This window comes from Pleurodeles waltl, chromosome 1_1, assembly GCF_031143425.1.
Source record: "Pleurodeles waltl isolate 20211129_DDA chromosome 1_1, aPleWal1.hap1.20221129, whole genome shotgun sequence".
NCBI lineage: Eukaryota > Metazoa > Chordata > Amphibia > Caudata > Salamandridae > Pleurodeles > Pleurodeles waltl.
Genome location: NC_090436.1, coordinates 165,451,777 through 165,464,672, shown reverse-complemented (window position 1 = coordinate 165,464,672; position 12,896 = coordinate 165,451,777). Strand labels below are relative to the sequence as shown.

The following is a 12,896-nucleotide window of genomic DNA, read 5'->3' as shown; positions in this document are numbered from 1 at the left end:
GGATCACCACCAGCCTGTTGTGATCTTGTGCCTTTACAGGGCCCAAAAGGTCTGACTGATTCTGATAAATGGAGTCACAATGGCTCCTATAAAGGCATGGACATTTTGGGGAGTGCCTGCCATTTATCAGGGCGGCCACTCACCAAACTATTTTGTTTTTCCAAACACATAAAGCTGTAATTTATATTTGAAAAACAAAATTCTAAGGACCCTGACATCCTAGGACAGGGTGAAGGGGGTCATTAGTATTTGTGTCTGTTCAGAGCTAGTAGGTCACACTAAATGGTCTGCCATTTATTGGGACCCATGGACCTGCGAGAAGTCTGTGGGCCTTATTGTACAAACATGTTTGTTAGCATGCCGGTGGAATGGGAGTGTGAGAGGTGGGAGATGGAGTGAGAACACTCCACTTCCAAGGAGTGAGGACCTCTGAAATTTCTGTATTTAGCAGAATTTTCAGAATATACAGAGGAGTGAGATAGTTAAAGAAAGACAGGTCCTCACCCCAAAAAGAACAAACCATTATTAAAATGTATATTAATAACTGTGTTACAAATGCAAAATAAAAAATAAAGAACAAGACCAATAAAAAGTATATTTTTTAATTTCTCCATATGTCTTCCGTCAGCTTTTCTTTTTTTCCAGCTTGATCCTTTCCCAAGCCAGGGTTGGACTGGGCTGCCGGGCACGCTGTCACCCCGGAACTGGCAGATGAGCCAGCCAGAAAGGGTCAGTATGTGGGCCATATCTTTTAATTCCATCATGCCACTCAGGCCCCCAAAAAAACTGTCCCCATGAAGTTATAAGTCAAGGGAGAAATGTTTTACTGGCACTACTCAGAAACGTTTCCCAGCCATGGTCACTTTTGAGACAACAGCAAACACTCAACCCATAGATCAAAATTAGATTTTTTAATTCCTATACTTTTCCACAAAATATTGTTTTTCTAAAAATTGTGATACTACATGTGAATTCCTTATTTTTTTGGCATTTTAGTGATTAAGGGCCATATGTACAAAACCTATTTTCAGGCATTCTTTGACCGCAAAACATGTTTTTAAAATGTACAAGAACCAAATTGCGATTTAGTAATCTGTTACCGAATTCCAATTTGGATTTGCGGTTTGGTATTTGGAAAGGGTGTGTTTAGGGCATCCCTTCCTAACACCTCAAGGGTGGTGGTAACCATTCGCAAATGGGTAGGGGTCCCAAGGGGAACCCTTTCCCCTTGTGAATGTTGAAACAAATATTTTTAATAGCATAAGTGGTACAAGGGACCACTGCCTATTCTTCAAAAATGAGACTTCAATGTTTTCTTTTTTTCTTTTTAAACACATACTATTTTCCTTTAAGGAAAACGGTCTGCATTTAAAAGTTTGCTTTATTTCAAAAGCGATCACAAGGCATGGTTGTCTGCTGCCCATCTACCTCAAGCATTGTTTGAGCAAAGTTACCAAAAATATGTTTACCTTTCAGATTGTTTTGGCTTTGTCAGGGCTCAGCCAGGCTTACATCAAGCCTGTGGCCTTTCAATGAGAGATGAGAGTGTGTTGCAGACAATCGCTGTAGGTTCTGCAAGATCCTTCAGCTGGTTGGGAATTTGCAAATAGAAGTACAGCAACAAAAATATCTTCCTGTTACTAGACAACGGAACACCTAATTAGAGAGCTTACTGACGGGTACTTGCTGATTATTTTAATTTTCATATGCCAAATTGTAACTAGTGCTAACTGATTTCGACACATATGCAGTTACCTAAAACTGTGAAGGTTAATGAAATCGGGCAAAATAAATTATCTTGCAAAGTGTCTCAAGGCTGCTGCCGCTTTTTAAATTAAACTCTCATACATTTAGGCCACCGAATCTGTCAGAGCAGCATGAGCATTATGTCCACTTAATCAAACATTTAACTGCAATGCAGGCTTTTTGAATATCCCAAAACACATTGTAATAATGACGAGATAGCGAATGAGTAAACAAATAGGGTGCCTAAACTACTCAAACATATTACACATATACATGCAAAACATACAACAGGAATTGTTGAACAAAACATTGTGTTATTTTTAATACAAACCTGTTCTTAGTACGAATCCATGCAATTAATACTGAACAACTTCTTTGTATTAGTCTAGGGCATGATTAATTGTGAATACCACGGGTATTCCCTAATCAATTGCAATTATCTTTTAATACTGTTATTAAATTGTCCCTACAAAAAAGACACATAAATAGAAATAAAATATAACTGATAACGATAAATGAATTAACATACTTAGGGCCAAATGTACTAAAAAGCAATTCTGCATTTCCTAAATAGAAATTGCTATTTAGGAAATGCAAAACCAATGATGGCTATGGAAAAAAGGTCCCCCGAAATGCACCCTAAAAATAGTGGTGCACATGTAGAGCACACATATGCCCAAAGGACGTATGTGCTCTATTGCAAATTAAAAAAAAAACATTTTGGGGTGCTTTTTTAAATTGCACATGGTTACCATCGACTTCAAGTCGATGGTAATTGCATTTCCTAAATGCCCAAATCCGCATTTAGGAAATACTTTGTACATATGAATAGCAATTGCAAATAGGTAATCCCTGTTTGCGATTTCCTTTACAGAGGATCACAAACTGCGATTTCTACTGATTTGCGATTCCTAAAAGGCTCTGTACATCAGAAAAGCCAATTTTGCATTTCTTAACGGCCCGAAATAGCGATTTGGACCATTAAGAAATGCAAACTGGCTTAGTACATCTGTCCCTTAATGTTTTGTTTCCCAAAGGCATACACATTTTAATGAAACAGATGGATGTGACACTATGCAAATAACCTTTTAATATTGTACCAGCAGTAAGATAATGAGATGAAGCAAACATTATGATTCCACTGCCCATGACCCCTAGAGGCACCAGATCCTTAGTAACCGCGTCTGTTTTGATGATCCTGACAGCAGATAAATTAATCTCTGCCCTAGTAGTTGAATGTCTGTTTATCCCTTTTCTTCTGAATGTCTTCCCCCTTCCCTCATCCAGTGGACATCCTTGTTTAATTGTTTGTTCCACAGCCTTTGGCCTCAAATTTTCTGTGTTCTTTTAGTGGTTTACCTCTGTAGGCATACCACCTGTATATCTGTACATTTATTCTTTTACATTTGTGTAAGAAATTGGGACTCTAGTTGCCAGGGGTATGCACCCTGTCAAATTAGGGATCACAATCCTAGTCAGGGTAAGTCACAGTACAATCTAAATTATGCTGCCTTCACCCTCTGGTAGCTTGGCACAGAGCAGGCAGGCTTAACTTAGAAGGCAATGTGTAACGCATTTGTGGTCTAACTGAACACAGTGAAAACACCACAAAAAGTACTCCACACCAGTTTAGAAACATAGATAATATTTAGCTGAATAAAATAAGACCAAAACTGTAAAAATCCAACATTCACAATAAAAGATACACATTTTTAAAGATTAAGGCCCTCATTAGGAGTTTGGCAGGCGGAAAAGGCCGCCAGCCAAACTCCTGCTGGTCAGGAGGCCGCCACTGCGGCCGCCTTCCTGCTGGTCCTTTTATGTGTTTCCCTCTGGGTCAGCGGGTGGAAACACAGTTTCCCCCCACTGGCCCAGTTGGAAAAACACAACAACATTGATGTCAGCTCATAATAAAGCTGGGGGCAATGCTGTTGTGTGTCGGTGCACCAGCACCTGTCACGCAAATCACTGTCTGCAAAGCAGACAGGGCTGGCCAGGGGGGCCCCCAGCTCCCCGCCTCCGCCAGCCTTTACATGGCGGTGAAACCGCCTTGTTAACGCCGGCGGAGAGAGGGGTCTTAATCCCCAGGGAAGCGCTGCCCTGGTGGATTGGGACCACTGGCACCTCCAGGCCGTTTGGCAGCCGAAATGTGGCGGTCCGGCGGTCCGACCGGGGTATAGTGCTTAGAAAGACAGTAGCTCCAGCTGGGGCTACCAAGATATCATGGCGGAGTCACTTCCAACAGTCTGACACCAGTCACGGAGGAGTGTGGGCCGGTTCCGGAGTTACACAGACCCTGAGTACAGTACCTTGGAAATGATAAGGAAACACAGATGTTGCACGGAGTTGAGGAAGTGAGGTGTCGCTGGAGTCAGTGGGGTGTTGGTTCCTTACTGTTGCAGGAGTTGAGGCAGCGTTGTTGTGAGGCCTCAGTTCCCTACAACACAGTGAGGTTGATGGATCCAGTAGGTCAAGACATGAGGTGCTGTCTTTGCAGGGTTGCGATCACCCCAGGGGGCCACAGGTGCTGCGGTGGAGTCAGTAGGGTGCCACAGGCGTCAGCGACACAGCGCTCTGGACTTAATAGGTGCTGTAGCGGCATTGGGCCAGAGGCCGAGGATGCCGTCTGAGAGGAACACAGCTCCAGTGCAGGCAGCGGTGCAGCACCAGAGTGCAGACCGAGTCCTGAAGTCGTTCTGGACGTCGGTACACTGGTTTCTTTTTTCTTTCACTAGAACTCTCTCGCAAGCACCGAGGAATTGGGTTTGGCACTCCTTGGCAAGTGGCTGCCAGATTAAGTCTTTGGTGCCCCTGAGACTTCTCAACAGAAGGGAAAGCTCAGTCCAAGCCCTTCCAGCAGAGTCAGAGAGCAGCAGGCAGCAGGGCAACAAAAATAAGATCTGTCCTTCCAGAAAAACAGTCAAGTTGAGTCCTTTGGGCAGTACTGCAGTCCTTCTGACAGAGTCCAGTTGCAGGTCCAGAAGTGTCTGATTTGAGAGGTCACAGATCCGGTATATATACCCAAATGTGCCTTTCAAGTGGAGGAGACTTCAAAGTGTGGTTTCGAAGTGCACCGGTTTCTCTTTTAACCCAGTTTTGTCTGCCAGGAGGTCTGTAGGGGGTAATCAGCCCTTTGTGTGAGTTCAGGCCACTAGCCTTTGAAGTGTAAGTGAGTCTGTATGCAGATGGATGCAGATGCAGCTGAGGGCCCTATGTTTATGGCTGTCTGGGTGGAATGCACAAGGAGGGCTGTCAACCAGCACAGACCAGGCAGATGTGGATTAGAGGCAGGCTGCAAGGCACAGAGAGCAGTGAGTGCAGAGAAATGTCTATTTTCCAAAAGAGGCATTTTTGAAATAGTAATGTTAAATCCGACTTTACCAGTAAGCAGAATTTCTCATTACCATTCCCACCATACCAAACATGATAATGCCACTCCTTTCAGACCAGAAATTATCACCTAAACGCATATAAAGGAATTTTCAATGCTGGCCTATGGAAGAAGTAAGTCCCATATTAGTGAAAAACGACTTTGGGAGTTTTTTACTACGAGGGGAGGTAAAACGTATAAATACGTGTCCTGCCTTTTACTTATGTAGCACCCTGCCATATGGGCTACCTATGGCTTTCCTTAGGGGTGACCCATATGTAATAAAGGGGGAGTTTAAGGCTTGGCAAGTAGACTTAAATGCCAAATCGAAGCGGCAGTGAAACTGCACACACTGGTCTTGCCATGGCAGGCCTGAGACTTGGTTAAGAGGATACTAATGTGGGGGGCACAATCACTGCTGCAGGCCCACTAGTAGCATTTAATATGCACATATAGTGCCACATATACGGCACATATAGTGCACTTTACTAGGGACTTATAGGTAAATTAAATATAACAATTAGGTAAGAACCAATGTTACCATGTTTAGGGGAAAGAGCACAAGCACTTTAGCACTGGTTAGCATTGGTAAAGTGTGCAAAGTCCTGAAACCAGCAAAAGCGAGATCAGAAAAATTAAGGGGGGTAGGCAAAAAGTTGGGGGAAGACCACCCTAAGGCTGTCAAGTCTAACAATGGTCAATTCTGCTTCAAAATAAATGCCGCCTGATGTCCTCCATTGCAGCTCGGTGATGGAAAAATGGTTGTAAGTCGACAGTCCCTTTATTGATATAGGACTTACAATCCCAAGCAGATGGACTTCCAGCTGTAGAAAAAATCTAAATGAAAGGAAAGGAGCTTACTTGCTCAATACGTTTTACTCAGCACACTCACTTTTAATAATTTCTTTGCCACTTGACCAAAGCCCATCTCATTCCAGGCAAATCACTGGATCTCTATGTGCCATGATGTGATATAGAAAAATAATAAATGATTTATGTAGTAGGTCTTAATTGTATGATTCTATCCCTCCTCCCATAAACTGGACCAACACACAATAATGCCCTTTGCAGATGACCTCTGTTTGAGGTATTCTGCTTCAAATTGACATGATATCAATAGAGCATTGTGCTGCTCATTTGAGTACCTAAAATAAATGCTTAACTAAGGTCTCCAGCAGTACGGGTACGGCATCACCCTAATTATGTCTCTATAAAACTATCATCATCATGCTAAGGAAAATGTGTTGATTGTTCCCTGGTAGCCTGCTACAATGTACCAGGCATTAGTGTAAATCAGCATAGTGTTGCCTCCATTTTTAGGTCGAGCCCCCGAGCGCTCTGACATGTGGTAATCTATCCGTGGGTTTATAACCATGCCCACTACACGCCCATCACTATCACTCGTTCATGGGCTTGCCTTTCAAAAATCCTTTGTCATCATTGGTAAATGCTTTACATTTGTCCTTCTTTGGGAAGTTTTGTTACCTCCTTGGCCATCAACCCTATTACATGGCTAATTACCAATACATTTGACTGTGAGCGAACATCTTTTTCCTTTTGTGTTCCTCCTTTGCGCTCATGCACATGGCAGCCATGACCCTTTCGATTGGCTTGCTTATGTCAGCTGTTTTACTTTACTTTTTCAATTTATGCGGCAAGAAAGGTCCAGATAGGAATTTACAACACTAACAGCGCAAACGCGAGACCCAATGCATTGCAAAAGCTTGTTGAAATAATAATTGTTTTGGGGAGGAATCCTATCCCATCAGTCTTCTTGCAGAGGGTCGTTCTTTCACTGTGCTCACAGTGTGTAATATTACCAGCATTACCGCATTTTGCTGTCCAGCCCAGCTCTGTTCCAAAACAGCTCCCAGAATCACATTTAGAGCATCCATCCACTTGTAAGCACGCAACAAGTGCATTGTTTAATATGGCTGCCACAGTGTTTTTTTCTAATTTAAAATAGAGTGCGAGTGTAAAACTCACCAAAGATATTCGTCACCAATTGAGAATCCGCTTACAGATTTACTAGTAACCACCATGCAGTATTCACTGATTCTATATTACAAATACCACCACATTGTGAATCGGGCCAATTTGTGCATATGTAAACATGTTTCATTTGAGAAATGTGTCTGCCTGTTTGACCAGCAAAAATAAAAATGTCTTGTAAGAGTTAAAACCTCAGCCAAATAGTTGTTCCTGGAGTTGCATGTTACAAAAAGCTCTTATGCAGCTGCTGAAAGTAGCTAACGGATCCCTGACAAATGGTGTTCATTTGCACATTTTTAAAAAATATTGTACTGTACTTGACCAAGCAGAAATTCTGGCAGTGTGTGCTAAGCATCAATGAACAATGCCTTTCCCAGGGACATTCAGTCCATGTAAAAAAAAAAAAAAAAGCACCTCAATTGTGTTAACGAGTTCAATATTCTAGTTTGAAACATTCAGCTGCAAGGCCACCTTTACTTCTTGTTAAGGGTTGGACACATGAATACTTTTAGAATACACAAGTGTGTTTTTCTTTCTTCACAGAAATGGTTTTGACCCTGCTTTGTCATTACTGTGTCACTTCATCAAACTAATGAAATAGGCCAATTTGTTTAAAGTTGTATTTATTTCACGCAGTAAGGGGCTAGAAATCTGAGTGGTTAAGGGTTATTTACCCCACGGCTGGCCAAATGGTACAAAATCCCTGCTATTTACCGGGTGGTCGGCAAAATAGTACTTAATCTCTGCTGTTTGGATGGACACTGGCTAAATAGTAATGATGATGTACAACTTGACTGGCAGTTAGATAAATAGTGTGAAACATGTCTTTATTTAGCCAGCTGTGAAGAAAAAAAGGGACTCGAGGCAATGGTAGGGTAGCCATCTTGTAATGGGTATGCAACATGTATGAAAGATTTGAAAGTAACCACATATACAAATGTACAATAGTTTGTACAAAGGTAAGTGCATGGATTGAGCTAACAATAACATCAATTTTGAAATAGAGTATTTATCTTACTTTAATATTCAAATAAGAGATGATGGAGTCAAACTTCGGTTTTAGGAGCTTCTGGATAAGGCACACAGATATTTTGAGCTACAGTCTAGACGTATGTGGCTGTCTGTAAATAATAATACATATGGTGTTAAAGCATGTTACATACATGTATTATTTGCTCATGCAAATACTTTCTTTTAATGTTTGTGAGCCTTCTTTGGATGATTTCTTAGGGCTTTTTGGGCTTCTTATGGAAGGCCTTGTCCTTTAGGCTTTTTTAAGTGGATTGTGCTGGATACTTACAGTATACTATAAGTTCTTGGGGGCACAATGCTTTGGGACACTTGCAGTAGTTTAACTGAGTAAGAGACGATAATGGAACTTTTATGGAATGGGAGGTGAAAGCAGGAGACAATTATGTAATGCATCTGAGTAGTTCATGCAGATGTCTGCTGAATAAATACACTTTATAATACTATTCACCCAGCAAAGTGGGTATCAGACAAAGATGCTTATAAGTATCATGCCATGAGTGGCCATTCAGCCTCACTGATGTTTTAGTCACTTGCACAATGTATCTTGGGAATGATAATTGTGATTTGTACCATTCTAAGCAGTGCTTTAGATGTGGAAGGTTATGTCACTACTAAGCCCTCATTTCTAGCCTTGACAGTGCTGTCTAAGTTTGAATTTGAGTGGCAAGCATGGAGTCTTCACCTGACAAAATATTTTATGGAGGGGTTTTGGAGTGGAAGTGGTAGGACCATTAGAATGAGGATGCTGACCAGTAGAATAAGTGAATAAGTGCCAGACGTTGGACCATCAGAAGTGCTTGAACGAGCCATGAAGCCATGAGCCACGAAGACCTGGATGAGAAGAACCAGTCCCAGGGAGACCTATTCCATGAGGATGAGAGTTGCCAATGCCGGAGGGGACCAGGAACAAATGGATGAGGAGGAACATGACAAGGAAAACAGGACTGGGGACAGGAACTAGAGTGGGAAGGATCAGGAGGGTCAGGAAAATGTATAGCAAGGGATATAGACTCAGTGGACAAGGGCCAGAAGAAAAAGAAGTGCTGGGGTAGGAGGAACAGAAGGCCCTGGACCATAAGAACAAGGAAGGCTAGGAGGGCCTGAGTGCACCAACCAGGACCAGAAGGGTGAGGAAGACCAGGGCCAGTAGTAGCAGACCCAAGTAGGAGGACCAAAGAGGAACAGTATTGGGGGATCAATGGAAAGAAGGATCAGGCACAGAAGGGCCAAAACCACAGAGATTAGATCAAGGAAGACTAAGTGGCCAGAAACAAATGGACCTGGATCTGGAAGGCCACAACCAGAAAGCACTAGGACTAGCAGGAACAGGAGACACCAGATCAGAATGGTCAGTATGGATATACCAGACTTGGGAGTAAAAGCCAAGTGGGAATAGGATCAGAAATGTTATAGGCATCAGACTCACAGGGAACCTAAACCAGGGTGACAAGGACTACATGAGCCAGGTTGACACAGAAACATTGGGACTAGGAGAACCAGTGCCAAAGGGAAGAGGAAGATCAGGCCCAGGAGGGCTGTTACTAGGAGGACCATGATAGAGGACAGAGGGGACAGTGGTCAGATGGACAAGAACAAGGTACAATAGGCATATCAGGAGACCAGGAGGACTAGTAAAACTGGGATGAGGCAGGGGTACTGGAGACTAGGAGGGCTAGAGAAACCGAATTCAGTGGGAGCAGCACCAGATGATGCTATACAGAAGGACCAGGCAAACTAGTTTCAGAACTAAGACCAGGACTACATGGACCAGGGGGACCAGCATCAGAAGGATTAGGAACAGGCAAACCAGGGGACTAGATAATCCAGGGGAGCAGGACCAGGAGGACGGGCGAACGAGGCTTATGATGAGAGGGATGGAAAAGCAATAAAATAAAAAAATAAGATTATTTATGTGTACAAGCTCACCATGCAATACATTGGTAGCACCCTTCCCCGTTCATTCCCCACTTAGCCATCGAACAGGGATACATGGCTGCTATCCCTCCTTCCTTCCTATTTAGGGTCCCTGACATCTTCCACCACACTTGTGACTCCACTGGCGGGTGCCCAACTAGAGCATCGCTCGCAATAGCCCGTAAACTCAGCAAGCCCTTACTGTACTCTCCACTCATCCCATTATTCTATCAACCCCTACTCCCTGTCAAACATGAAGGCATCTGCAGACAGTTTCTCCAGGCCAGGGGGGTAACACATTGGGGGACCTTAACTATGAGGGACAGTTTAGGACACAGGAAACCTTTTTCAACAGGAATGCTCCTCCATTGCTTTAGACACTCCTATAAATCAGATTTAAAGATAACATGCAAGACGTTACACCTGACTTCCCGCATGAACCCCCCACATTAGGCACTCTCCATGAGCTACTTCAGATGAAGACACCTAGCCACCTGGTCACTCAGTTGTATCAAACAGCACAACTAGAAGCTCTTGCCGCTATGACATGTGCGAGGGAGCAATGGGAAACAGAGCTGGGTCTTACCATCACAGACACACAATGGCGCTATTGCTGCATCCAAATGGGTAGGATCACTTCTAGTAGCAGGCTTCATATAATACACTAGAAATTCTTGAATTGTATATACTGCACACCAGTCAAATGACACCACTCCCGCCTGTGGCCCATTGATAATTGTTCTAGATGTCGAGTGGCAGGAGTCAATTACCTACATCATACATGCTCTTGCAGCTCCATACAGTATTGCTCGGATGACATTTCCGCGGCTCTGACAGTCACAGTTGGTCACCTATGACATTGACCCCATTAATGGCCTTGCTGGGACAGACCGACAAGGTGGAGGCCAATTCCAAACGTTTTACAGCATTGGCTTAGCTTTTAGCCAAATGCAGGATTGCCTGCCGATGGGGCTGAGGGAAAGCACCAAAACCTAAAGAGTGGCTCACTGACCTTATTGTAAAGGCCAGCTTTCTGTATATGCTGAATTCCTTCCCCCTCTCCCCAGACTGAGAGATATCTGAAACCCATTAACTAACTATTTACAACAGCAGGCTCCTGAAATAACAGACCAGGACACGCGTGAAAGCATTGGCTGAATGCCTGAATAACACTATGGGGCTCTACATAACTGTTTGGGAATCTGGTCACGGAATGGAAGTCAACATCATCTCTCACATTTTGATGTGAAAGTTGATGATGAATTGAACTAACAATTAACCCACAACTTGAGCCCTGGACAGTAGATAATGTGAGATACAATGTCTTGTAGCCTCTAAGATCACTCCATAGTGTGAGGTTTGCCTATTTATGCAAGGGGAAATTACCTGATTTTTTGCTGACAGGCTGGGACAGGGCACTGACTAATGCATAATGCTGCATTTTGAATTTTCTGTTGCTTTTCTTTATTAGAAAACTAATAAATACATTTTGAGAAAAGAAAATAAGGGTGATAGGAATGAAAAGGTCCAGTCTGTGAAACAGGAGATGGAGGACTAGATGCAGAAGAACATGGGAATGTTGACAAACAAGGCCAGGAAGTTCTTAGATTAGGACGAACCATATGTTAAGGAACATCAGAACTAGGAAAGGCTAGGGTGAAATGTGACAGGGCATGTTATTGCAGAACCAAACAGGCAAGGATCAGGAGGACAAGGGTCAGGAGGATCAGCACCAGATTGAAGAGGATTACAAAGATCAGGACCTGGAATGCAATGGCCAGTATGTCCAGGATATTAGGATGAGCAGTACAGGGACTAGGAAGACCACAGGGCGGTCCTAAGGGCACAATGAAGACTAGAGCAAGAGGACTAGGTAAACTAAGAGGACCAATACCAGGAAGGCCATAACAGGGCTAAGAGAGTCATGAAGATCACAACCTATAGGACTAGAGCTTGGATTACCAGTGGGCCAGCATAATCATTACACATACAAGGACCCGGAGGAACAGATGTAAGTAGGCCAAAATCTGAAAGGCAAAATGGACTTCACAGTGGTGACTAGGAGGACGCACGCCAAAATAACCAAGTTCAGGAGGATCTGAAAAGGGAGAACCTGGTTCAAGAGTTTCTGGATCAATGGCCACAGTACCAGTAGGATTAAATGGACAAGAAACAGATCCAGGTGAACCGCTGACAACCTAAATCAGGAGGACAAATGCTAAGATGCCAGGACATGAGAAGCAAGATGAGCAAGCACAGAATGTTGAGAAGGACAAGGGCTATGAAAAACAAGAATAGCATGACCCTGGTCAGGAGAGTCGGGAACTGAGACCAGGGACACAGACAACCAGAGTTAGATTGAAAAGTTGTCAAGGAACAGGCCAAGGAGTGCTAGGGGGACCATAACTATAGGACCAGGGCCGGACTACCATTTGGAGCATGCGATCAGGAACTTGAGGTAGCAGGACACGCATGAAAAAGGTCAGACGGACCACAACAGCCAGACTAAGGAAACTGGACCTGGATGTCCAGGAGGACAAGGACCAAAATAACAAGACCCAGAAGGTCCCAAACAAAGAGTGCTAGGACCAGGATGGCCCAGACCATTGTGTGGGGAGCCAGAAGGGCCATGCAGGCAAGGCTCAGAGCTAGGAGGACTAGAATGATCCAAACGAGGAAAACAAGGGATAAAAGGACAAGGTCTAAGAAAGCCAGGAGAATCAGGAAAGAAAAAGGAAGAGCTAGTGAAAGGGGGCTGAAAGGACAAGGTAGGCCAAACAAGAGCAGAACCAAGAGTATTAAGCATACAAAGACCCAAACAAGGAGTACCAGAAACAAAAGG

At 43.5% G+C, this 12,896-nt stretch overlaps 1 protein-coding gene across 2 annotated transcripts in view; it reads right to left on the bottom strand.

Annotated features, from left to right (window-relative positions):
- The window catches only part of RAB27B (RAB27B, member RAS oncogene family), a 462,762-nt gene that overhangs the window by 404,749 nt on the left and 45,117 nt on the right, over window positions 1–12,896 (bottom strand). Inside the window, exon 2 of one of the 2 annotated variants that reach the window (XM_069219610.1) lies at window positions 8,127–8,229. The exons of the other annotated variant lie outside the window; for it this stretch is intronic. The gene's annotated coding sequence lies outside the window, so the exon portion shown is untranslated. The remainder of the gene's footprint in view (window positions 1–8,126; window positions 8,230–12,896) is intronic. 2 annotated transcript variants of the gene reach the window in all.